The sequence below is a fragment of the Schistocerca cancellata genome, chromosome 1, assembly GCF_023864275.1.
Source record: "Schistocerca cancellata isolate TAMUIC-IGC-003103 chromosome 1, iqSchCanc2.1, whole genome shotgun sequence".
NCBI lineage: Eukaryota > Metazoa > Arthropoda > Insecta > Orthoptera > Acrididae > Schistocerca > Schistocerca cancellata.
This window is the reverse complement of record NC_064626.1, coordinates 412277190-412303008: the sequence shown is the minus strand read 5'-3', so window position 1 is coordinate 412303008 and position 25819 is coordinate 412277190. Positions and strand designations below refer to the sequence as shown.

General features: G+C 43.2%; 1 protein-coding gene across 1 annotated transcript in view; it reads left to right on the top strand.

The window, feature by feature from the left end:
- Positions 1-25819, top strand: part of LOC126175746 (uncharacterized) — a 162153-nt gene that overhangs the window by 14202 nt on the left and 122132 nt on the right. The window lies entirely within an intron of this gene.

Below are 25819 nucleotides of genomic sequence, written 5' to 3'. Positions count from 1 at the left end.
GGGAAATTACAGCTGTAATTTTTCCGGAAGGCATGCAGCTTTACCGTATGGTTAAATAATGATAGCGTCCTCTTGGATAAAATATTCCAGAGATAAAATTGTCCCCCATTCGGGTCTCCGGGCAAGGACTACTCAGGAGGATGTCGTGATCAGGAGAACAAAACTGGCATTCTATGGATCGGAGTGCGGTATGTCAGATTCCTTAATCGGGCAGGTAAGTTAGAAAATTTAAGTAGGAAAATGGATAGGCTGAAGTTAGATATAGTGGGAATTAGTGAAGTTCGGTGACAGGAGGAACAAGAATTCGGGTCAGGTGAATATAGCGTTATAAATACAATGTTGTGAGTAAGATCACGAGATACGGAGCACATGTTCGGATCAGTTAATTATTACAGAACAATTTTTTAGCGTCTTAATTTAGAAATCAATACGGGATGGTTAAAGCGATCCTGGAAATCTGTAGTAAACAGAGTTTCTTGATAGAGAGTGCAGCCACCTCCTCCTGAGGTACTCGTGCCTAATGTTTCACGTTCTTCACTTCTTTAAAAGTGCCGAACATGTGTAGATCGTGAGATTTACGTCGTTGCTTCCGGAAAAAATGCTCCACGGTCTGCTTATCTATCAGATAATTTAGATAGTCCTCCATTTGAAATTTTATGAAGAGCTGCTGCGCTGAGGTAACGCATTCTGTGTATAACAAACCAAACGTGCATTCTCTTTTCCTATTTTTGCACCTCAAATGCGTAGTTCCCATCAAGCTTGATTCTTATGTAGATGTTTTAATTCAGAGTACACCCGAGTCTGAAACTATCCGCTCCCTAAACTGTTCTTGACAAAACTACACTCATAATAAATTTTACGTGTACATCATGCGAAAATTCATGACAAAAAACGAAAATGTTTATTTTAAAAATGGTTTTCTATACAGTCTTCGCAAGAGACTTCCATTTTACCCTTTAAAATTTTGTAGTCAGAAAATAAACTACGAGTTAATATTTAAACAATTCTCTGCTAATACAACGACATGGACTATAGTTTGAATCTGAAGAGAAGAGGGGCAGTAACGACATACTTTTGATCGTAACAGTGATATATTTTTAATTGTTAAAGAGCGACTGATTTAGATGAGACTCAGACGATGCTGAAAAGTGAAACAATGAAACATCGTAGCGTTACGACCAAGGAAGTTAGTTATACCTTTGGGGAAAATTGTAATTCACTCACGACATGATGCAGCTGTATTTCGCAGAGGAAAGGAGAATTTCGGTGTTTTCTTGACTATAAGTTTCTTATCAGCTTATGATTTTCTCTTTATTTGCTGAGAGCTTCTTGTGGAGATACTAATAAAAAAATTATTTATTTCCAAACGCAGCATTTTTAGGTGTTATTTACAGTATGGAGAGCGAGCAAAGTAAGAAGAATACAGATGGACGTTATAACTGACGAAAATTCAAATAAATTAATAATCTTAACAAATTTCTTTTCTGTGAAGAAATAAATCTGTTCCTTTCACAAAAGGTCTATCCAGGTGTTTGACATCCACAGTCGACCGTGGTGTTGGTTGATAACCTTACGTATACTTTGCAGCGCGCTGCCTTGGAACTTCCCCTTCAAACATGGAGCGACTCTTTAACCCACCTGGCGTGGTGTTCCCCTTAAATCTCAGGCGCAGCGCAACTTCGTTTTATGATGAATAGAAATATAATGGTAAGACTTAGTTCTGTGCCAGTCCTTTTGAAAACTGTGTTGAGGAAATCTATAGCGTTTAGGAGATAATTTTTGGAAAGCACGCTGAAAAAATATCATTATTGGTCGGAACATGTTTCATTATCAAGGAAAATTCTCTTTGTGGGAACTGCAACTTATAATTCTTAACAGCAACATTGTTTTACACTAACACACAAATAAGGTTACGTAAATTGCTTCTTAAATTTCATCACATAACCTGAAGTATCTGAAATGTTACAGTACCATTAAAAGGTCTCTCGATGAATAGCATGCAGAATCGGGAAGTTTATTGCATACCATATTAAATATATTCCATGAACATATAATACCGAATGTCCACGATCGCAGGATTATTAAAGGAAGATGAAAATCCAATAATCATGGGTGATGGGTGAATAGTAGGGGAAGAAACAGAAGACAGATACAGAAGAATGAAAGCTATGGAATACGAGTGACATAGGAGAAAGAGTCCTTTAGTTTTGCTTCAGTTTCAGATACTTATAACAAAATTATTAGAAAATCACAGCAAAAGTATACTCGAAAGAGACCAGGAAACATGGGATGGTATCAGTTGAATTATGTCATGATGATACGGAGTCTGCAATCAGATATTGCATTGTAAGAAGTGTCCAGGGACAGCTACAGACACAGATCTTAATTTAGTACCGATAAAGAATAGACTAAAGTTTAATCGCCAGGAAGAGTCAACGTTCAAGGAAACTGGATACTGAACAACTGGTGATCCGCGTTGGAAGTTCTCTGAGGCTGTAGATACTGCGAGACTCAATACCATATTAAGTAGTTCAGTTGAGCAGAAATCGACATTCCTAAAAAGTGTCGTGATAGGAGTTAGCCAGACTAAAGCGGATATAAGCAAGGTAGCTCCGAAGAAACTATAGGCAACAGAAGAAATACTTCAATCGATCGATAAATCATTTAGGAATGAAATCAGTACGAGGTACTAGGAACCTAGAACAAAACGCCCGCAGGAAAATTTAAATATATCGATAACGAAATGCTGGTGGGAAGGATATTTTCAGCCGACAAAGAAATCAGAATAATTTCGATGAATTTGAAGGGAAAGACCTCAAAAGGTCTAACCATTTCTACTGTGACATACAGAGGAAAGAGAGCGGATATATGGAAAGAATACACTGAAGACGTCTACGGAGGGGAAGAACTGTCTGCTGACGTCTTAAAAGATAAAACCGTTGAGGAAGGGATAGACACCACTCCTTAAGAAATCCTAAAATCAAAGGGAACTTTCACCTAAACCATGATTCAGATTCGCGTACAAAATGTATGACACTGGAAACACAGTATCGGATTTGCGGAAGAGTATAATTTACATGGAAGGAGTATATATGGGGTCTATACAAGGGCGATGTACTTGAGGACAATATTATGGAAATGGAAGAGGATGTAGATGAAGATGAAATGGGAGAAATGATGCTGCGTGAAGAGTTTGACAGAGCACTGAAATATCTAAGTCGAAACAAGGCCCCGGGAGAAGACAACATTCCATTAGAACTACTGACAGCCTTGGGAGAGCCAGTCCTGACAAAACTCTACCATTTGGTGAGCAAGATGTATGAGACGGGCGAAATACCCTCAGACTTCAAGAAGAATATAATAATTCCAATCCCAAAGAAAGCAGATGTGAAAATTACCGAACTATCAGTTTAATAAGTCACAACTGTAAAATACTAAGGCGAATTCTTTACAGACGAATGGAAAAACTGGTAGAAGCCGACCGCGGGGAGGATCAGTTTGGATTCCGTAGAAATGATGGAACACGTGAGGCAATACTAACCATACGACTTATCTTAGAAGATAGGTTAAGGAAAGGCAAACCTACGTATCTAGCATTTGTAGACTTAGAGAAAGCTTTTAACAATGATGACTGGAATACTCTCTTTCAAATTCTGAAGGTGGCAGGGGTAAAATACACGGAGCGAAAGGCTATTTGCAATTTGTACAGAAAGCAGATGGCAGTTATAAGAGTCGAGGGGTATGAAAGGGAAGCAGCGGTGGGGAAGGGAGTGAGACAGGGTTGTAGCCTGTCCCCGATGTTATGCAATCTGTATATTGAGTAAGCAGTAAAGGAAACAAAAGAAAAGTTCGGAGTAGCTATTAAAATACATGGAGAAGAAATAAAAACTTTGAGGTTCGCCGATGACATTGTAATTCTGTCAGAGACAGCAAAGGACTTGGAAGAGCAGTTGAACGGAATGGACAGTGTCTTGAAAGGAGGGTATAAGACGAACATCAACAAAAGCAAAACGAGGATAGTGGAATGTAGCCGAATTAAGTCGGGTGATGCTGAGGGAATTAGATTAGGAAATGAGATACTTAAAGAAGTAAAGGAGTTTTGCTATTTGGGGAGCAAAATAACTGATGATGGTCGAAGTAGAGAGGATATAAAATGTAGACTGGCAATGGCAAGGAAAGCGTTTCTGAAGAAGAAAATTTTGTTAACATCGAGTATAGATTTAAATGTCAGGAAGTCGTTTCTGAAAGTATTTGTATGGAGTTAGCTATGTATGGATGTGAAACGTGGACGATAAATAGTTTAGACAAGAAGAGAATAGAAGCTTTCGAAATGGAAATGGTTCAAATGGCTCTGAGCACTATGGGACTCAACTGCTGAGGTCATTAGTCCCCTAGAACTTAGAACTAGTTAAACCTAACTAACCTAAGGACATCACAAACATCCATGCCCGAGGCAGGATTCGAACCTGCGACCGTAGCGGTCTTGCGGTTCCAGACTGCAGCGCCTTTAACCGCACGGCCACTTCGGCCGGCCTGCTTTCGAATTTGTGGTGCTACAGAAGAATGCTGAAGATTAGATGGGTAGACCATATAACTAATGAGGAGGTATTGAATAGAATTGGGGAGAAGAGGAGCTTGTGGCAGAACTTGACTATAAGAAGGGATCGGTTGGTAGGACATGTTCTGAGACATCGAGGGATCACCAATTTAGTACTGGAGGGCAGCGTGGAGGGTAAAAATCGTAGAGGGACGCCAAGAGATGAATACACTAAGCACATTCAGAAGGATGTAGGCTGCAGTAGGTACTGGGAGATGAAGAAACTTGCACAGGATAGAGTAACATGGAGAGCTGCATCAAGCCAGTCTCAGGACTGAAGACCACAACAACAACAACAACAACATAATTTACATAATCCGAAGGCAGCAAGAGCGGATAAATGCGAGAACTATCGGAGAGCTAGTTTGAAAGCTCTTGCTTCCAATTTTCTTGCCATAACAATAATATACAGAATAGTCGAAAAGAAAACTGAAAATCTTCTAAATGAAGATCAGTTAGGTTCTAAAGAAAGTAAAGGCAGCAGGAGATACTGGACCAAGTGTAAAGAAAAATAAGGACAGTTTCATACGACTTCCTTGACTACGAGGGCTCTTACGAAAGTAAGGAACGATCGGTCGCCGAAATCGAAACCACAGTGAAAATCAAAACTATTTTATTTGCAACAGTTAACTACGCCTTCCAGCTACTTCTCTGCCTAGTCGCCGCTCCGACGTAGATATCTGTCCTAGCGTTGGATCAACTTTTCAATATCCTCGTCATAGAAGCCAGCATCCTGTGCTTCCTGACAATTTACTACCCTGGACTGCAGCTCGTTGTCTCTGCCAAAAAGTTGTTTTCATAGCCAGCAGTTCATTTGAGCAGAGATGAAAATCAGAGGGAGCCAGGTCCGAGCTGTACGGTGGGTGATCAAACACTTCCCACTGCAAAGACTGCAGGGGTGTCCTCATTGCTCCTGCAGTATGCGGTCGAGAACTGTCATGAAGAAGAAAGTGCATGACAGTTACGTTACGTGGGGCTACATGAAATCAGGCGATATCTCTCGGCAGTCACTTATATTTGACGGGAGACCAGTCGTTCCTTTTTTTCCAAACAGCCCTTGTATGAAAAACGATCGCTAACGTAAAGCAGTATACGGCGTTTGAAATCCAAGGAAAAGTAGGTATACGCGATAAGGAAAGAGGGGTAATAAATAAATGGCAATTAAAAAATTTCCGTTCGAAGGCCACGCTTATCTCTTGTGTAGATGTAGGTGCTTACGTACCAGTATCCGGGTCGCGTTGGGTTGTAAATACGCTGCAGCAACGTCCTCAAACGGAAACTTATATAATATGTACTAGGGCCAAGAGGGAACATTAATAATGGCAGGCCACAAGAAAAGTGCTTCGTTATGAAGTCCCAAGAGAGGGATGTAACGTTATTTCTGAGTTCACTGAAGTAAATGAAAGAAAGGTTCACAACTGAGACTCAAATTCAGCGTAAACGGGCTTTTAACGATAAAATTCACTGGCGAATTACAGGACTTGTTTAATGGAACCACTGAGCGCAGAATATAGGTTGAGAGTAAACCAAAATATGATGAAAGTGTTAAGGAGTAGCAGACTGAGATTCGTGGCAAACTTAGCATAGAAACTGGGAACTGTGAAGGAAACTGTCTTCAGCTACTTTGGAAGCAAAGTAACGCATGACGGACGAAGAAAGAAGGATGTAAGAAGCTGACTAGCACTGGCAAAGAGAGCGTTCCTTCCCAAAAGAAGTCTACTAGTACAAAACAGAGGCCTCACCTTGAGAGAGATTTCTGAAAATGTACGCCTGCAGTACAGCACTATTGGAACTGAATCATGCACTGTGGGAAAACGGAAAAAGAAGAGGATCGAAGGATGCAGAAGATAAAGTGGGTTGGTGAAGTTATACAGGGTCCAGTCAAATTAACGTTACCAGCGCCTGCGTCCGACGTCAGCGTGCAATAACCACTCACAGACGGCAAATGGTAGCACTAGTAGTGGAGGATATATTAAGCCTGTCGGGGCGATGCGGAAAACTGTAGTTTTTGTCGCAATGCCGGGATAGAGCAATTTATCGCGCTTCCAAAATGGCATGATCATTTGCTTTAGGGCCAAGAGTGAAACCTCTTCCGAAATGGCTAAGTCTCTCAACTTTTCACGTTCTGCAATGGTTAAAGTATACCGTGCCTCGCAAAATGACGCAATGCAAAACCGCGACAAGTGTGGTGCACCATAGAACGACGGCTGCGGAGATATGTGAGGGCGAACAGATGTGCAGCTTTGGAGCAACCGACCACCCAGATGAACGAAGAGGCTGCCAACAGTGTCTCCTCAACGAGCCTCCAGCGAACGTTGCTGCATATGGGCCTCCGCAGCAGGCGTCTGCTTGAAGCACCCATGCTGACTGCTGTTCTTCAGCAATGAAGGCTGGAACTTTGAAGCCAATTCCACAACTGGACGTCCACTGAGAGGCAACAGGTGGCCTCTCCAGATTAATCACGTTATATGCTCCATCGGCATGAAACGTCTGCCGGACACGGTAGCCAAGCGTTTCTAGGCGCTTCAGTCCGGAACCGCGCGACTGCTACGGTCGCAGGTTCCAATCCTGCCTCGGGCATGAATGTGTGTGATGTCCTTAGGTTAGTTAGGTTTAAGTAGTTCTAAGTCCTAGGGGACTGATGACCTTAGATGTTAAGTCCCATAGTGCTCAGAGCCATTTGAACCATTTGAAACGTCTGAAATCGTCGGAAGAGTCCAGGTCGGAGGAGAGAGCATTATGGTGTGGAGCATGTTTTCGTGGTATTCCCTAGGTGATGTCATCATGGAACTCACAATGGATCATGACAAGTCTGTCTCTATCCTTGGGGACCATGACCACACCTACATGCAGTTTGTTTTTTGGCTTGCACGATGGCATCTATCAGCAGGAGAACGCAACCTGGAACACGACACGCAGTGTATGTGCGAGTTTCGATGAGCAGCAACATGATTTTACCGTACTCCCCTGGCCACCAAGCTCTCCTGATTTAAACCAAATCGTGAATCGGAGGGGCCACCTCGGTCGCGATGTTCGCGCCATGGTTCCCAAACCGAGACACCTAGCGCAGCTGTCCATGCGCCACTGAAGCTGGCATGACTCCACATCTATGTCGGTACCTTCCAGAGCCTCACTGACTGTCTTCCTAAGTATCTCGCAGCGGTCAGCACTGCAAAAGGTGGTTACTGAGGCTTTTGACAGGTGGTCACTTTAAAGTGTCTGGGCAGTGCACATGAGGAAATACTCCGCAGAATAGGCGAAAAAGTAATTTACGGAAAACACTAATTAGAAGAAACAACAGGATGATCTACATCTACATCTACAGTTATACTCCGCAAGCCACCCAACGGTGTATGGCGGAGGGCACTTTACGTGCCACTGTCATTACCTCCCTTTCCTGTTCCAGTCGCGTATGGTTCGCGGGAAGAACGACTGTCTGAAAGCCTCTGTGCGCGCTCTAACCTCTCTAATTTTACATTCGTGATCTCCTCGGGAGGTATAAGTAGGGGGAAGCAATATATTCGATACCTCATCCAGAAACGCACCCTCTCGAAACCTGGCGAGCAAGCTACACCGCAATGCAGAGCGCCTCTCTTGCAGAGTCTACCACTTGAGTTTGTTAAACATCTCCGTAACGCTATCACGGTTACCAAATAACCCTGTGACGAAACGCGCCGCTCTTCTTTGGATCTTCTCTATCTCCTCCGTCAACCCGATCTGGTACGGATCCCACATTGATGAGCAATTCTCAAGTATAGGTCGAGCGAGTGTTTTGCAAGCCACCTCCTTTGTTGATGGACTACATTTTCTAAGGACTCTCCCAATGAATCTCAACCTGGTACCCGCCTTACCAACAATTAATTTTATATGATCATTCCACTTCAAATCATTCCGCACGCATACTCCCAGATATTTTACAGAAGTAACTGCTACCAGTGTTTGTTCCGCTATCATATAATCATACAATGAAGGATCCTTCTTTCTATGTATTCGCAATACATTACATTTGCCTATGTTAAGGGTCAGTTGCCACTCCCTGCACCAAGTGCCTATCCGCTGCAGATCTTCCTGCATTTCGCTACAATTTTCTAATGCTGCAACTTCTCTGTATACTACAGCATCATCCGCGAAAAGCCGCATGGAACTTCCGACACTATCTACTAGGTCATTTATATGTATTGTGAAAAGCAATGGTCCCATAACATTCCCCTGTGGCACGCCAGAGGTTACTTTAACGTCTGTAAACGTCTCTCCGTTGATAACAACATGCCGTGTTCTGTTTGCTAAAAACTCTTCAATCCAGCCACACAGCCGGTCTGATATTCCGTAGGCTCTTACTTTGTTTATCAGGCGACAGTGCGGAACTGTATCGAACGCCTTCCGGAAGTCAAGAAAAATAGCATCTACCTGGGAGCCTGTATCTAATATTTTCTGCGCCTCATGAACAAATAAAGCGAGTTGGGTCTCACACGATCGCTGTTTCCGGAATCCATGTTGATTCCTACATAGTAGATTCTGGGTTTCCAAAAACGACATGATACTCGAGCAAAAAACATGTTCTAAAATTCTACAACAGATCGACGTCGGATATATAGGTCTATAGTTTTGCGCATCTACTCGACGACCCTTCTTGAAGACTGGGACTACCTGTGCTTTTTTCCAATCATTTGGAACCTTTCGTTCCTCTACAGACCTGCGGTACACGGCTGTTAGAAGGGGGGCAAGTTCTTTCGCGTACTCTGTGTAGAATCGAATTGGTATCCCGTCAGGTCCAGTGGACTTTCCTCTGTTGAGTGATTCCAGTTGCTTTTCTATTCCTTGGACACTTATTTCGATGTCAGCCATTTTTTCGTTTGTGCGAGGATTTAGAGAAGGAACTGCAGTGCGGTCTTCCTCTGTGAAACAGCTTTGGAAAAAGGTGTTTAGTATTTCAGCTTTGCGCTTGTCATCCTCTGTTTCAATGCCATCATCATCCCGGAGTGTCTGGACATGCTGTTTCGAGCCACTTACTGATTTAACGTAGGACCAGAACTTCCTAGGATTTTCTGTCAAGTCGGTACATAGAATTTTACTTTCGAATTCACTGAACGCTTCACGCATAGCCCTCCTTACGCTAACTTTGACATCGTTTAGCTTCTGTTTGTCTGAGAGGTTTTGGCTGCGTTTAAACTTGGAGTGAAGCTCTCTTTGCTTTCGCAGTAGTTTCCTAACTTTGTTGTTGTACCACGGTGGGTTTTTCCCGTCCCTCACAGTTTTACTGGGCACGTACCTGTCTAAAACGCATTTTACGATTGCTTTGAACTTTTTCCATAAACACTCAACATTGTCAGTGTCGGAACAGAAATTTTCGTTTTGATCCGTTAGGTAGTCTCAAATCTGCCTTCTATTACTCTTGCTAAACAGATAAACCTTCCTCCCTTTTTTTATATTCCTATTAACTTCCATATTCAGGGATGCTGCAACGGCCTTATGATCACTGATTCCCTGTTCTGCACTTACAGAGTCGAAACGTTCGGGTCTGTTTGTTATCAGTAGGTCCAAGATGTTATCTCCACGAGTCGGTTCTCTGTTTAATTGCTCGAGGTAATTTTCGGATAGTGCACTCAGTATAATGTCACTCGATGCTCTGTCCCTATCACCCGTCCTAAACATCTGAGTGTCCCACTCTATATCTGGTACACTTGTTAATGTTGTGTCTAGGAATCTTGCATTCTCGGTTCCCTAGACAAACAATCAAACAACTCGTATTAATGAGTTTTATTACAAGAAGACAAATACAATACTTTGATGCATGTGTCGCAATCAAAGGGCGAAATACAAAATAATCACTATTCAGAATAGACAAACACAAGTCTGTGCTACTTAGAGATATCTAATGATAGAGGCTACGATGCGGCGGCGAACGAAGTGGCTAACGTTGAGGTTGCTATCGAAGTGTGTTGCCAACAGTCTGGCGCGGCGCTTATGTGCTATTCACCTAGGTGCCGCTGTTGTCGCGTTGTCGTCCTGTAGGGAGGTCGGTCAGTATGCGATTGGTTGACCTATTCTCACAGGCGTCTCTTCTCTGTCGTTCCCGACTGGCGTGCCGTCGCTGACTTTACGCTGTTAACAGTTAACACATCTGGGAATAACTCTGTTGATAAAAGAGCTTCGCAGACGACTTGATCAATAGGATAAATATATAGCAAAATATATAGCACAGATAATTCAGAACGTTGGTTTAACTAGTACTCTGTGATAGATTGCCACAGGAGATGCAGTCGCAGAGGGCAGTATCAAACTGAATGACGAAAATAAGACACTTAACGCAATCGCAACAATACGTCGCTAGAGAACACGGAGCCTCTATTACTGTATGATGACACAAAAATATGCCATTACGCTATCATTTCTTGAAACGTCTTTATGTTTGATACAAGAGCTCTAGTCAGTCTGATCAACGAGTGTTCGTGTTTCGTAAGAGATTGTTTTGCGTTACCTCCTTTGAAGGCATGTTATTTTGTTGAATTATCCCTGTGCGTCTGACGCGTCGAGCATCAGTTTCGAACACAGTGATCCAGTATCCTTTTATTGGTCCCTTTGGCAACTGTTGGTATTTCATCATTGCTTAATATGTCAACACATCCCCATTCTATGTTCTCCCGTGTGCCTTGATCTTATCCAAGCACATTTTATCCTTAAATTCTACTTTTCTGCCTTCTTTATATATTTTAGACTTTTGATTCTTGACAAGATCAAATATGTTTTTTTCTGTCAGATTTTTTGATTCTTGACATCATCAAAAATGTTTTTTTTTTCTGCCAGATTCTGCGAGTAGAATGTAAGGTTGGGATTTGTCAAGGAGCGGAAGCTAAATGACTGAAATGAGGAGCAGTAGTAGCACGAAATTATTTCGCATGTGATCAGTTTCTTAACTGCTCCATTTGAGCAAATATGTGTTGCAGAAAATAGAATAGACTTAAGTGATGGAAATTCATTTAATTATGTGGTATAGCGTAGTAATATCATCACACAGGCAGCGCAGCGGACAAACTGGACACTGTTTAAATGACTCACTGTATTTCGCAAACTACTGAAAGGAACAAGATAGTGACAGACATCTGCGCTTCTTAGCGCAAGAGATACGAGCGCAAGCAATAAGAGAGAGTTAACAAGCAGGTACCATTGTCTTTAGGAAAGGTGCGCCGCCTCAGCGCGGTTAAGCAAATGTGATTGACATATGCCTTTCGGAACAATCGCTGACATGGGAACCTTGACCCAGCCGGCGTGGGCAGCGCCGTCGCGTGCCGGTATGCGGCAATTACAGAGACACTGGTTGCCGCCGCCGCTGCACAAATGAGAAGCAAGTGGCTCGGGAGGTTGCGCGCCGGCCAAGAGGGTGCAGCAAAACGAACACCGACTCATAAAATGCACGGAATGTAAAATGTAGTGCTTAAGTTCGTTTACGCTGTTTCCGATGACAAAGCAGAGGTGGAGGGAGGGAGGGGGGGGGGACGTCAAGCCTTCGGCGAGATAAATCCTCGGAACGGCATACAGAAATAAATGCCATACCGCTTACTCATGCATAACCCGCTACGGCAACTGCGCTGTCTCTGTACCCACTGCTCGTGTCTCATATACAGGACACTTCCGGTTATGAGGGTGCGGATTGTCCAGTATATGAAAAAAATGAAAAAACGTAGGCTGAAGTATTCTAGATTCAAGAAAAAGGTTCCAGAATGAGATTTTCACTCTGCAGCGGAGTGTGCGCTGATATGAAACTTCCTGGCAGATTAAAACTGTGTAGCGGACCGAGACTCGAACTCGGGACCTTTGCCTTTCGCGGGCAAGTGCTCTGCCATCTGAGCTACCCAAGCACGACTCACACCCCGTCAAACTTTACAGAAGCTCTCCTGCGAACCTTGCAGAACTAGCAAAGGATATTGCTAGCAAGAAAGGATATTGCGGAGACATGTCTTAACCACAGCCTGAGGGATGTTTCCAGAATGAGATTTTCACTCTGCGGCGGAGTGTGCGCTGATATGAAACTTCTGTGAAGTTTGGAAGGGAGGAGGCGAGATACTGGCAGAAGTAAAGCTGCGAGGACGGGGGCGTGAGTCGTGCTTGGGTAGCTCAGATGGTAGAGCGCTTACCAGCCAAAGGCAAAGGTCCCAAGTTCGAGTCTCTGTCCGGCACACAGTTTTAATCTGCCAGGAAGTTTCAAGAAAAACGTTAGTTACCAGTCAAAATTTATTTTATTTCCAAAAAGCGTTTGAGAGATTTAGAGGTCGAAGGAGCGCAACCCATTTCACGCACACCGAGGCTCTGAAATGCGTTCACCTCTTATTAGATTACGCAGGACAAGATTTATGTGCGCGAAGTACAGTGTGTTTTACAAGGATGTTCAATAAGTATTACAACACCTTTTTTTCTCGGCCAGTTTCGTTCGAAGAAATGCAGAATTTGTTGTCCGACGTCGTCGAATGTACTGTCATCAGCCCCTACAGTTTCGTGAAGTTGCAATAGGTGGCGGCGCTACACGTAGCCCTTAAATACGCGTCTATAATGGAGGTGCACTCTAAACAGAGATCTGTCATTGAGTTTCTTTTGGCGGAAAACCAGAGGATCACAGCTATTCATAGGCGCTTGCAGAATGTCTACGGAGACCTGGTGGTGAAATAATGCGGCCAGTAGCTAGGCAAGGCGTCTGTCATCATCGCAGCAAGGTCGCGCAAATGCTGTCCTATCTCACGCGTGCAGAGCAACTGTGGCCCCTTGCAGTGACGGAACGTGCGGGCACTCTCATTCGAGGTGATCGACGTATCACAATCAAACGCCTTGCTGCACAACTGGGCGTCTCTGTTAGTAGTGATGATATACTCGTCCACCAGTCGGGGTACTGAAAGGTGTGTGCCCGAATCTCGTACCTTCCGACTTCCATATATTTGGCCTAATGAAGGACATACTCTACGGGAAGCAGTACGTGGTTGATGGTGAGGTTATTGATGTAGCAAGACGTTGGCTCCAAGGTCGAACAGTAGACTGGTAACAGGCAGGCATACAGATCCTTCCAGTAAGGTGGCGTACGGCTGTCACATTGAACGAAGATTATGTTGAAAAAGAGGATTTTGTAGCCAAAAGAATGACGAATCAAACCAACATGCTTTCCGAAGAAAAAGACCTGCCCCTCGTAAAAGAACGTTTTACATGAGATGTCACTTCCAGCCAGTAACGTTTAGACAGTATAGTCGAATTGCAGATGTGATATGTAACATGTTTTGTAAATGCGGTAGCAGTTTCCGATAGAAACGTATATTCTGTATTATTCTTGTTTTTCGGTTATCCTTGCGGTGTCGGGTCTACATAAACTCGGATAATCGGGAAGTGTCTTTAAGTAGAATCTAAGGTTACCTTCCATTCACAAGGCTGTTGCACGCAGCGACTGTCATTGACTTGTAAAAAATAGCTCAAATCTGTCATCCTTTTTAAATTTTATTGGCAGATCTAGATTTCAGCTAGAAACTAGTCATTCTCAATGCTAAGAATACAAGAGGTACATAGTTAGATGATGCCACAAAAAAAGTTGCAATTAATGGCTCAACTCATATGGTTTGTATATTACATACGACTATCATTGTTGATCAATGCATGTAATGCCTGTTGGTCGGGCTTCATCCACAGTTCATTTGCGGAAGGCGGGTCGTATCTGTGGATGAAGCCCGACCAAGAGGCATTACTGCATTGATCAAAAATGATAGTCGTAAGTAATATACAAACCATATGAGTTATGCCATTAATTGCAACTTTTTTATGACATCATCTGACTATGTACCTCTTGTATTCTTAGCATTGAGAATGGCTAGTTTCTAGCTGAAATCTAGATCTGCCAATAAAATTTAAAAAGGACGACTGGTAGCTGAAATCTATTATTTACTAGAATCTACAGTGTAATGTGTGGTACCTAATAAAAAGTACGCTCATTATTTGATATTCATTAGGAGACTAGTAACACGATTAAGTAACAAAGGCGGGATTTTGGCTTTTAATACGCACACTGATGCTACACGGGACACTGATGCTACACGAATACTATGGAGACCGACTGCTACTAGTCTGGGCTGTTTATTCAAAGTGCAGGCACGCCTACCGCTAGCGAACAATAAACCTGTTGTAGAGGCGCGCGCGCCGTGGGTATTGAAGCAGCGGCGCTCGGCCAGTTGGGGCTGTGGGGCGGCGTGTACACAGAACGCGCTTACGCAGTGGAGCAAGGCCTGCGTGCGCGTGCGTGCGTACGTGCGTGCGTTGCTGCGTATCGACGGACATGCTACGGCTGTCGCCTAAGACACGCATTCGTGTAGACCACAGAATAAAGTAGCAGTTACGCCAGAAAAGTTGCTCGTAACACACTGTCAGCACTGTCATCTACGAGAACAATCGTCATTTCGTGACGTTACGAACCATATTATACTACCAGCTATCGCATGGTAATTTCTAGAACCCTAGCGGAAGCTGGCCGCTAGTGGAAGAAATTATCATAAAAATTGTTTGGTCGGCAGTGGAGGAGGTGAGATGATACAAAGCTTCTCATCAGTGTCCTGGATTAAACCTAGGAACCTCCACACAGTCTCCCACGGAGAGAGCATGTGACAACGCTGTTACACTGTCGATGGTAGATCCGTTTGTCTGATGGGGTGCTAAGCTCGGCTGCTCCCTTCGTCCAAGTGTGGATCACTTCTACAACGATATTGGCCATGTCATCGTATTACAGATTAAACTTAAAAATATGATTGATACATTTATAGGAAGTTTAGATAGTATGGAAGAGCAGCCTGTATTGGACAAGAGCCGTTCTTGCGCTAGTGGGAGCACATGTCACGCCACTGTAGTGTGTGTTATTGAAGAACAGGACCGCACTCGCATTTCTGAATTAAAACAACAGTGCGCTTCGGAATGGCAACATGTATCTGTTTGTAGTAGTTTTTCGGTACACGAAGTTTACTTTGGAGTATTCTGTGTTGTTTGCAAGTCGGTAATATTACATTTGTGTTGTTTCTCAAAATACAACTCATATTATTCTCTATACTGTAGACTGTGGATGTTGCTAGCGCAAATAATAACAATGGGGCTTTTAAAGTATCACAGCGGTACGTTCAGGCTGTACCGGACCAAGTCATTTCGGGCTGTACCGGAAAAAACAGACACCACAAAGGAGAAGTCTCAACATAAATGTAATGAGAATAACGTGAAGGAAGCCGTAGAAAAGTTAGATTTTTTGAAATGTCAATCAGGGAAGCGAGAGAGAAATATTCAGTTTCAAGAAGTAAAGTGGAGATAAACAAAGCTTTACGGGAAAACAAAGAGGTGGTCATAAAGCCTGTTTTAGTGGATAACAATTTTTTTCCGAGAACATTCAGTGATGAACACAAAAAAATATTGTACCTTCGAAGAAGACTGGATTCAGAGCCACACTTTTGGGGGTTGGGCCCATGGAAATTGTGCCCTAATAGAGCTGAACTGTCTTTACTATCTGAGCGATGACTTTTTAACCTTTAACGAAATTAAAATTTTCTAAACTTTAAGTTAATAACTTTACTACGAATTTTTGGCTACCTCAGTCAACTTTCTCACGGCGTGTGACCCTAGTACTAATTGAAAGATGTACAACTTGTAATGACGAGAAGAACATGGCAAGCGCCACAGCCCGATTTCCCAGAAACTTCAAAAATGGTTCAAATGGCTCTGAGTACTATGGGACTCAACTGCTGAGGTCATAAGTCCCCTAGAACTTAGAACTACTTAAACCTAACTAACCTAAGGACGTCACACACATCCATGCCCGAGGCAGGATTCGAACCTGCGACCGTAGCGGTCGCGCGGTTCCGGACTGTAGCGCCTAGAACCGCTTGGCCACCTCGGCCGGCCCAGAAACTTCGCTCACTGGCAGAGGGGTCAAAATAGGCGAACACGTGTCTTGGCTTATCCGTAGATATTTGACCGTTTCTGAGAAAAAAGACGGACAAAGTTTTTGAGGTAATTTATGTGCTCCTTAGCGACAAAACAGTCCAATCGAAACAGTGCCACAGCAGCTAGCGTCGTGGCTTCACACTTTTCCACCCCGTGTTCGAATCCCAATTATTATTATTATTATTATTGTTTCTCATTTATTTACCCGTGCCCGTAGAAGATTACAACACGAATGTTTTTCAATTTATATTAATTAAATGTTTTGTGAATAAATAAAAGAAAAAGCAATAAAGTAAGGGAAAATTTATTGAAATTGTTTTCGGTGAAATTCCTGTAGTGTATCTTGGTTCGCAATTAATTTCAAGCGTCAGTTTTCGGAAAGGTGATCCGTTACGAGTGGTTTGCAGCGAAATTACTGCCAAGACGTGGAATATTCGGCAATGTTAACGACGTTTCTTTCCCGAGTGAGTGTCGTTCGCTGTGGCGCGGTTTTCGTGGAGCTCGGAATTTCTATGTTTCGAATGTTTTCTACGATTGTTATCATCCAAGAGAAAGTACCACATCTTCCTGAAGTATAACCGTAAGAATAAAGTATCAGAATTAAGAAGTGATACAACAATTTGAGGATTTAAAAAGGTTGTAACTGCTGAAAATACCATACACACATTTGTTATGTAATAAATCAATGGTACTCATTGTGAATCCCAGTTGTAATTTTACAATTAATATAACACCGTTGTATCCTCAAACGTAATAAGGAGCATTTGTGTAGTAACCTTCTTCTTCGGACTTGAGTAGATAAATGAAAAAAAAAAATAAAGTTTCCAACATGTGTCAGAAAACTGAAAGGCGGCTACACTGCGTTGAGTGTGAAACGCATTTTCATTATCTGGAAACTTTGAAGGCCGTTTTTTCAGAAACTGTGATGATTCGAGGCATGGTTCACTTATTTGGGCTGTTCTGGAAGTTTCTAGCTAATCGGGTTATGACACTGTTCTTCTCGTTAGTTAAGTTCCATTTTTGCAACTTTCTACTGCCGAATTAAAATTTCTAGCTAACAATTTTTTCTACACATTACAATTTCAAGTCCCACAGAACACTCCAAAAATTTAGGCCGCCAAAATGTAAAGCATGGAAAAGTAAATAAAAAAATAAAAACTAACATACATTGTACTGTTATTGCGTTTTGTAATTATATTACGATCCGTATCACAGTACTGTTTAGTGAGAAAGATGTTCCAATACACCTTTCAGAAAATACCTACCCAACCATATCATACGCACTTCATGGTGGACTGGGGAAAGACGTCGGGAGCTGCCTTGTAGTAGGAACAATTACGGCGTCTGCCTGAAGCTGTTCAAGAAAACCATGGGAAACCTTAGTGTGTTAACGACACAGCAACATTGTTCGGTTTATCTGCAGTCTACAATGTTGTTTTACTCATACATTTTGGCAAAGAATCTAGCTAATGCTTGGAAAGTTAATACCATGCCAAGCGCAGTTCTGCATGCCGCAGCTATCCGTATTCAATCCCCTGCAGGAGCAGAAAGTCATTTTATGCCTGGGTTAAGTTTGAAACTGATTATGAGCATTCATCGCACTATAAGGAAGGAAATGAAGATTGGAGTTTAACGCCGCGTCGACGAAAAACTCATTAAAGACGGAGCACCAGTTGGGAAGTGATAAGGACAGCAATGAATTCATCGGGACCTTTCACAGAAACCGTTGCGTCATTTGCTACAATTAATCATTTGGAGAACCGTCGAAAACCTACAGCTGAATCGTCGGAGGGCGATCAGAACACCGATCGTTTCGAGCACATGTCTGAACCGCGTCTTAACCACTGCGCTATTACAAACGATAGCAGCTTTCTGTCGACATTTGTTCTAGTAAGGGAAACATTTCAAAGAATATTTTCATAATAATAATATGAGGGGCGTTCAGAAAGTAAGGAAAAAAATTTATTCTAAAGCAGGTTGGTTTTATTTTAGATTGCAATACACCCTTTTATTTCTCACTCGTTTGGTTACAAACATAGTCTCCCTTGAATACGATGGCCTTATGCTACTACTTTCTGTGTGCCCGCATGGTACCACTTACTATCGACATAGGAGAGAACGTCTTTCTGCAACAATAACCTCTCCATCATCCGCCTACTGCTTCCGGCAGAGTGCATCCTTCACTTGGCCAGACAGATTCCCTTTGTGGTCTTCTGCTAGGCGGCGTGGAACCCAGGGGGTACTCACCTTTGAGTACCCCAACAGGTGGACGAGTATGTCAGCACTAACATCACAGAAGTCCAGTTCAGCAGCGAGGTGCTTGACTGTGATCCGGCCATCATATCGAATGAGAGTGTCAGCACGTTCCAACATTGCACGAGTCACAGCTGCGTGCGGACGGTCGGCACGCGGGAAATCGGACGGGTTTGCGCGACCTTGTTGCGACGATGACAAACGTCTCGCACAACGACTCACAGTGCTTTTGTTTACTGCAAGGTCTCCGTAGACATTCTGCAAGTACCTATGAATATCTGCAATGTTCTCGTTTTCCGCTTAGAGAAACTCAATGATAGCTCTACGCTATTCTGAAAGCTGCGTAGAGCGCCGCCATCCGTCGCAACTTCATGAAACTACAGGGACTGAAGCGGGAATATTCCACGGTGTCGTGCAACAAATTGTGCATTTTTTCAACCTAACTGGCCAGGAAAAAATGTGTTGCCTTACTTACTGAACGCACATTGTATTTGTGCGCTTGACAGAAAATGATACGGTTGTTTGCAATGTACTGTACGAATAACTGCACATTACAAGTGCATTTCACCTTGCTGCCTTCGGCGAGTATGGATTGTATTTGATTTCGTTATGTCGCAAGTTTCTGTTGTGTAAGTTACATTGAAAAATAATGTCCAAAAGTGAATTGGATAGGCGTCGTATCAAAAAAGGCACATCAAATCACAGTATTAGATGCACAAAAAAAAAATATTTCATAAAAACTTTATACGACTGCGGTATTATAGCGCTATTGCTTACTTTCCTAGGCTTTCACGATTTTACGTACGAAGCTGTTAAATTCTGCTAGTAGTATCTGTCAGTTCTTGCACCTATACCGCGTTAATTCACAGAATACGAATGGAACACTCAAACTTTATTTTAATTCACAGAGCAGAAAATGCGTGCTCAGCACAAACATGTTTCCCTTCGTCACAGGTGGGACCCATTGCGATACGCTCGCCCCTGACGCAGAGAAAGCGAGGCGGCAGACGGGTCGGACCTTTCGGGTCGGCGACGTGCGCTCGTCATGCCGCGTTCACATTCCGCGGCACATTACTCACGACCGCCGCAGTTCAGCTCGGTAAACTCCGTGGAGATTTTCACGCCTGCGTTTAGAAACCCGGGACCATATTTACGTCACTATTGCAAATCAACAACTTAGTTTCATATTTGAGATAACTTTCCTGTTGAAACTTTCTGGCACATTGAAACTGTGTGCCCGACCGAGACCCGAACACGGGACCTTTGCCTTTCGCGGGCAAGTGCTCTACCATCTGAGCTACCCAAGCACGACTCACGCCCGGTACTCACACATTCACTTCTGCCAGTATCTCGTCTCCTACCTTCCAATCTTTACAGAAGCTCTCCTGCAGGAGAGCTTCTGTAAAGATTGGAAGGTAGAGCACTTGCCCGCGAAAGGCAAAGGTCCCGAGTTCGAGTCTCGGTCCGGCACACAGTTTTAATCTGCCAGGAAGTTTCATATCAGCGCACACTCCGCTGCAGAGTGAAAACCTCACTCTGGGAACTCTCCTGTTATTAGCATTGTTACTGCCGAAATTTCGCAGCGATACGACGCGATGGCAAGTGTAATTCTCACTGACACAACTATTTATACTATATGTACACTGAGGTGACAAAAGTCATGGGACAACGATATATACATATACAGATGGCGATCTGAGGTCATCAGTCCCCTAGAACTTAGAACTACTTAAACCTAATTAACCTAAGGACATCACACAAATCCATGCCCGAGGCAGGATTCGAACCTTCGACCGTAGCGGTTGCGCGGTTCCAGACTGTAGCGCTCGGCCACTCCGACCGGTCAGCCTACGACAGCCTAGAACGTCTCTACATAAACGGGGTACAAGTTCTAAACACTATAATCTTCCTATGTAAGAAAAGTAGCGCTATTTCCGCGCTGAAATGGTCTAGATTTGCTACCTAGTTCATCACGATGGTTCCTTCTCACGGTTTGATTGCAGTTTATTTGTCAATATCTCAAAATTTCTAATTCGATACCCAACAAGTCCTTCGTATTCCAGACTGTAGCGCCTAGAACCGCTCGGCCACTCCGACCGGCCAGCCTACGACAGCCTAGAACGTCTCTAAATAAACCGGGTTCAAGTTCTAAACACTATAATGTTCCGTATGTAAGAAAAGTAGCGCTATTTCAGCGCTGAAATGGTCTAGATTTGCTAACTAGTTCATCACGATGGTTCCTTCTCACGGCTTCATTGCAGTTTATTTGTCAATATCTCAAAATTTCTAATTCGATACCCAACAAGTCCTTCGTATTCGCCACTGGTAGTAACTTGTATATGTATCGTCTGCCGTGCCACGCAGTCGTTAGTGTTCTACATTCAACCGTAAAGCATGAAAACAAATTCGTAATTGTCTCTCAGCATATAAGAAGTCTATGGTATACATTATTACAGGTGTATCATTAGAATATCAAGCCAATTCACTACGCTTTATAGTAATTTTTCTTATGCTGTTGTGTTGTGGTCTTCAGTCCTGAGACTGGTTTGATGCAGCTCCATGCTACTCTATCCTGTGCAAGCTTCTTCATCTCCCAGTACCTACTGCAGCCTACATCCTTCTGAATCTGCTTAGTGTATTCATCTCTTCGTCTCCCTCTACGATTTTTACCCTCCACGCTGCCCTCCAATACTAAATTGGTGATCCCTCGATGTCTCAGAACATGTCCTACAAACCGATCCCTTCTTCTAGTCAAGTTCTGCCACAAGCTCCTCTTCTCCCCAATTCTATTCAATGCCTCCTCATTAGTTATGTGATCTACCCATCTAATCTTCAGCATTCTTCTGTAGCACCTCATTTCGAAAGCTTCTATTCTCTTCTTGTCTAAACTATTTATCGTCCACGTTTCACTTCCATACATGGCTACACTCCATACAAATACTTTCAGAAACGACTTCCTGACATTTAAATCTATACTCGATGATAACAAATTTCTCTTCTTCAGAAACGCTTTCCTTGCCATTGCCAGTCTACATTTTATATCCTCTCTACTTCGACCATCATCAGTTATTTTGCTCCCCAAATAGCAAAACTCCTTTACTACTTTAAATATCTCATTTCCTAATCTAATTCCCTCAGCATCACCCCACTTAATTCGACTACATTCCATTATCCTCGTTTTGCTTTTGTTGATGTTCATCTCATACCCTCCTTTCAAGACACTGTCCATTCCGTTCAACTGCTCTTCCAAGTCCTTTGCTGTCTCTGACAGAATTACAATGTCATCGGCGAACCTCAAAGTTTTTATTTCTTCTCCATGGATTTTAATACCTACTCCGAACTTTTCTTTTGTTTCCTTTACTGCTTGCTCAATATACAGATTGAATAACATCAGGGATAGGCTACAACCCTGTCTCACTCCCTTCCCAACCACTGCTGCCCTCTTATAACTGCCATCTGCTTTCTGTACAAATTGTAAATAGCCTTTCGCTCCCTGTATTTTACCCCTGCCACCCTTCAGAATTTGAAAGAGAGTATTCCAGTCATCATTGTTAAAAGCTTTCTCTCAGTCTACAAATGCTAGAAACGTAGGTTTGCCTTTCCTTAATCTTTCGTCTAAGATAAGTCGTAGGGTCAGTATTGCATCACATGTTCTAACATTTCTACGGAATCCAAACTGATCCTCCCCGATGTCGGCTTCTACCAGTTTTTCCATTCGTCTGTAAAGAATGGTAGAGAAATTTATAAAATTTATAAAACAATTCAGATGTGTCTGTCTCGCGATTTGTACAAATAAACAGCTTTCATTGTACTGCAATGCTTGCCTTCTGTGCTTGACTGAGTATTTCTAACAATATAAGCGTCGCTCTGTGATTTTCTGAGGCATCGTCACCATTCGCCGGATTTCAGTAAATAAGAAACAGTTTTGTTTTCTGAGTCAAATAACAGTGCTGGTATCGGACTTGTTATACACGAAGTAGCGCAGATAAGACTGTGAAGCAGGAGTGGCGCATGCGTCACTGGGGGAATGGTGAGTCGCCTTCCGCCGGAGGTCGCTGGCCCGGCGCCGTCCGACTCGTGGACAAGGAGAGGGCAGGAGCGCTCCTCACCTGACGCACCGAGCAGCAGGAATCGCTAACGCAACGCGTGTACCGGTTGTCGTCGCGGCCTTCGACAAGAATAACGGGATCGAACATAGCAGCGTCGCACCACTTCTTCCGTGTAGTTCGCCGCCGCAGGGTCCAACCACCGACCCAGGAGCATTGGCTACACTGAACCACGCAAGTTCTGTTTTTCCTTTCATTACGCCTCAGTCACTCACTTTTGATTTTTTACCCTCTTACGTTAAATAGACCGCTGCACCTATTAGGACATGCCGCTGACTGTCATCTCCTCCTTGCCATCCTTTGGAACAGACTGCTAGACCGTGTGATATCGAGTGCAGATTGTGCACTGCAAGAATGAGTTATCTTTCCTCGTTCTTCCCCATTCCGTCGTTTCTACCAACGGAGAAATGTCGGTACACAATAACTGCAGCATCTGACACTGTTAAAGAGAGGTCATAGATGTAAAATTAAAATGGTATTTTTGGAACTTTGTGCAGTAAGATTGAGCTTTGCCGCAACAACTGTATAACAGTGTCAACAGAAGTTTATAGAAAAACAGAATATTATCTGATATATGTAATTAGTAGGTACCTCAGCTGCTGCATTTATGCTTCTCACATCAAGGATTCAAAAACTGTGCTACAGACTGGTCACGAGTGTGGATTACGCTGCAATAGCTGCAATAATTAAAAACAAAACGCTCGATGTGTTGTGGTTCAGTACAATGTACGTAAAAGCCACTCTACACAGCCGATTCTCTTCTGTATGTGAAATAAATAACGATTTTTATAATTCCCACTCCCCACCTTCTGTACAACGTTTGAAAGTAGCGCGTATTTTTGTTCAAATGGCTCTGAGCTCTATGCAACTTAACAGCTGAGGTCATCAGTCCCCTAGAACTTAGAACAACTTCAACCTAACTAATCTAAGGACATCACACACATCCATGCCCGAGGCATAATTCGAACCTGCGACCGTAGCGGCCTAGAACCGTTCGGCCACACCGGCCGGCTGTATTTTTGTAAGTGTCTGGTTGGCATCTAAGGAACGTGTAAGGCTTGTTTTGATATCGACATGTGTAAATTTTCGTGCAGGGCAACAGAACACGTGCAAATTTAATTTCGAACAGAAATGTGGGATGCACATGCTACACGAAGCGAAATCCAGACTAACCGGTACAACAAACACACGGTCTGCGAGAGGGCAGTCCGTTTCCGATGGAATTTTTATATGCTCTCTGACTGCAAAACAAAATGATCAGATTACAATGTTGGTCCTGAATATTGGTGATCTTTATCTTTAGTCTTGCTGACAATGGCTGCACCAGAACTGTTATTGTAATTACAGAGCAAATGAACATAAAATTTAACGTATCTGACTTTCTGATAAAACTGCTTGAAAATTCACAGGATAATACTTTACTGAAATCCACTACCCGTATTAAGCCCCTGAACTGATGTGATATTCTTTTCACAAATACACTCTGACAACCACTGTGCCTTACAACGAACATGACCTTTGATGGTAATTAAATTTATCGACATACCTGTGTGCACGGAACGCTCGTCTAACAGTTAAAAATCAAATTTCCTTTGCCGTATTTGCGATGTGCAATGAAAGACGACATCTAATCCATTTTCATAAAAATGCTTCTCAGTACTCAACTCGCGATGTGCAATACGAATGTACAAACAAATTCATGATAATAAATAAAAATAGGGAAAGAATCTTAACGACTGATAAAATCGGAGTGACCGGTTTCAGTCCTTAAGGGTTGCTCAGTTCAGCGTCGTGGGTCAGCGTAGCTTGCTCCATGGAAGTACACCTGCCGTTCTGGAGAGTGAAAATGATCCTTAAGGATTGAAACCGGTCACTCCGATTAAAAGAAATTTGCGATCAAAACTGTTTTTTAATTATACATATTTAATTACATCAAAAATAGTTTTGCATCACCTCGGTTCCGAGAGTTCCGGAACCTGTACAGAAAATTGGAATAGAGATCAACATTAACATCATTTCCGCCCTTTTTTTGCTCATGAAAACCACGCATTGCATGTTGTACCACCATACAGCGAGAACTTCAGAGGTGGTAGTTCAGATTGCTCTACACATCGGCACCTCTAATACCCACTAGCACGTCCTCTTGCATTGATGCATGCCTGTATTCGTTGTGGCATACTATCCACAAGTTCATCAAGGCACTATTGGTCCAGATTGTCCCACTCCTCAACGGCGATTCGGCGTAGATCCCTCAGAGTAGTTGTTGGGTCATATCGTCCATAAACTGCCCTTTTCAATCTATCTCAGATATGTTCGATAGGGTTCATGTCTGGAGAACATGCTGGCCACTCTAGCCGAGCGATGTCGTTATCCTGAAGGAAGTCATTCATAATATGTGCAAGATGGGGGCGCGAATGTCGTCCATGAAGACGAATGCATCACCAATATGCTACCGATATGGTTGCACTATCGGTCGGAAGATGGCATTCACGTATAGCACAGCCGTTACAGCGCCTTCATGGCGACCAGCGGCGTACGTCGGCCCCACATAATGCCACCCCTAAACATCAGGGAACCTCCACCTTGCTGCACTCGCTGGACAGCCTGACAGGGTTGCCTCCGAACACGACTCCGTCTGAAGAGAACGTGATGCCAATCCTGAGCGGTCCATTCCGCATGTTGTTGGGCCCATCTGTACCGCGCTGCATGGTGTCGTGGTCGCAGAGGTGGACCTCGCCATGGACGTCGGGACTGAAGTTGCGCATCAAGCAGCCTATTGCGCAGTTTGAGTCAACACGACGTCCTGTGGCTGCACGAAAAGGATTATTCAACATGGTGGCGTTGCTGTCGGAGTTCCTCCGAACCATAATCCGTAGGTTGAGGTCATCCACTGCAGTAGTAGCCCTTGGGCGGCCTGAAG